We start from the raw sequence: 2,500 nt of genomic DNA, 5'->3' as shown, positions 1-2,500 counted from the left end.
TACTGTCTGCAGTACAGCTGTCCTGAAAATGATTGACGATATGCGGACGATATGGGATTACTGTATTAATTTTGAAGCTCAAGTAGAACTCTGACTTAATTGGTAAGCAAATCTGCCGTGTTGCATCTACCCCACTTTTTACTGTGCATTACAAACACTGAATTTTATAAATCCTAATATATCTTCAGAGATAGTATTAGTACTGCCTGATCCAGATCTTGTGTGGTGCCAGCACTGGAATATTAAAATCCAAGTGACTTTTATATACCAGATAGTAATTGCTGTAAGTAGAACTCTTGTTTCTCTCTTGAAAATGGTAATCATGATTTGGCCATCTTACACTAGCTTTATGGTAACACCCCTTTTCATCCCTAGTGTCAAAGGGTCTCGAATCAGAGGTGTTGTTCCCTTTATGAAACTGTCTTCCTGGACATAAAACCAAACAAAGTGAAGTATTTTAGTTATGTTGGTGGCCAAAACTTGAAGTGCGAATGAAATACTTTTTACATACTTTTTACCATGCATCTTTATATAGTTGAACTTTGGGTTTAAGGGACAGTTTATTATTGGTTCCACCTGCGCTGTATTTTGGTTATCGTCATCATTTTATTTCCTTTTCGTTTATCGCATGGAAGCTTGCCAACCAACTTAATGACCGATTGGCTAGTACCGTAACAACGTGTTAGTCTTAATAATTACACCTTCCATTGACCGTGCACTTTTCTTCCTTGAACACCCATTATTTGCGTCTCTCGTGCCTTAAGCCGTTATATTAAACCATATGTATGCTAAACGCCATCGGAGCTTGTTCCCAACAAAGGAAAAACGAACCCTAAAGAGAAACAAATAGTTATCCGTGACCAGCACCCGTATGTCGAGCTGTCAAACCCGACGGTTAATGACTGATTAATATTATTATAGGTTGTTACCAACTTATTCCTTGGAAAAGGTTAAGTATGAATGTTCGGGTCTCAGTAAATTTACCCGCCACTTTGACGTTCAATAGACGTTGTAGCTTTTAAGAAAACTGCGTTGAAAGTCATTTCGCGTGCCTTAGCATCTCGGGTTAATGGAGTTCCAATCAATGTAACGGCTTTTGAACGATTGAGGTCAAATTATGAGTCATGGATTTCTCTTTTTAATGTTTATAAATCGTATCATGTTGATTTTATTTTATAGTATACCCGTTGCATTAATAGGAATAAGAGGTTTTGTTAAACACTATTATTATTATTACTATGGGAGACGGGATATCTTGGGAGTCGATTGATGTAAAGGGTAGCCATAACAATGAAAAAATCAGGCAACTTGCCAATGATCACGCAACTTTAGAATTTCCCAAGTCGTGTTCGTTTGTCCTTTTATATTTCTGTCTGACTCTCTTTGCGTTCAGCCATAATTCATTTCATTTCTTTCCGTTGAATTTTAGCGTGCTGTTTCGGCAACCAATTAGACATAGGTCAAGTTCAATATTAGGCGGTAAGATAGTAACAGTATTTTTCATCGGGCATAGAAAGCTTTTCAAACATACTGAAAGCATTGTAAGTATCTGATCTGACTATGCGCAAGACTATATATATATATATATATATATATATATATATATATATATATATATATATATATATATATATATATATATATATACACATATACATATATATACTATATATATATATATATATACATATACATATATATATATATATATATATATATGATATAGATATATGTATTTATATTATACGTATATATACATATATATAATGTATTTTTAATAAAAAATACCCCCTTAACTTCTCGGTATCTTCACACCTTGAAAAACGCTTATCACTATTCAGCCTGGTTCGTCAGAATACCCTCATTTCTTTCTGCATTTCGATCTAGGCGTAGTAGTGACAAGCGTTCCTGAAGTGCGAAGAAATCGAGAAGTTAAGGGGGCTATTTGGGTATTTAAAATACATATGTATCTAGTAAAAAGTGACCAGTATATTATATATATATATATATATATATATATATATATATATATATATATATATATATATATATATATATATATGCGGTATTCACCTTCAGACTTGTGTTAATGTTCGCTTGCATGTAAAACACCCATGAGCTTTGCAGGCTTAGCAGCAACTGCATGGGAATTTTTTAGTCACTGTTATGGGCGTTAGCAACATTTCTTGGCTTTACTTTTATTACAAGAACGCTGTCATAAAATATTGAACGTATTTGGGCCATTCAGCTTTTGTCCGATGTAGAATATCGTTTATATAATTTTATTACCACTGCACTCGAACAATGCCGCGAAGTTAGTGAAACAGCTTCTGCTGATACCAAACATCTGTTGATGTGTTGAGAGTTCTGTTCACTGATATAGTCAGCTCAGTGGTCTGATTAAACTTTTTAATAATAATAATAATAATAATAATAATAATAATAATAATAATAATAATAATGATAATAATAATAATAATGTGCATTGATATTTGGGATG

General features: G+C 33.1%; 1 protein-coding gene across 2 annotated transcripts in view; it reads left to right on the top strand.

Moving 5' to 3' along the window:
• The window catches only part of LOC136845183 (uncharacterized), an 85,808-nt gene that overhangs the window by 451 nt on the left and 82,857 nt on the right, over positions 1 to 2,500 (top strand). The window contains exon 1 of one of the 2 annotated variants that reach the window (XM_067115194.1): positions 1 to 102. This exon is cut by the window's left edge and continues 301 nt beyond it. The exons of the other annotated variant lie outside the window; for it this stretch is intronic. The gene's annotated coding sequence lies outside the window, so the exon portion shown is untranslated. The remainder of the gene's footprint in view (positions 103 to 2,500) is intronic. 2 annotated transcript variants of the gene reach the window in all.

This window comes from Macrobrachium rosenbergii, chromosome 2 (genome assembly GCF_040412425.1).
Source record: "Macrobrachium rosenbergii isolate ZJJX-2024 chromosome 2, ASM4041242v1, whole genome shotgun sequence".
NCBI classification, from domain to species: Eukaryota; Metazoa; Arthropoda; class Malacostraca; order Decapoda; family Palaemonidae; genus Macrobrachium; species Macrobrachium rosenbergii.
The sequence above is the reverse complement of the archived record's forward strand: the minus strand, read 5'-3'. Positions and strand labels throughout refer to the sequence as shown.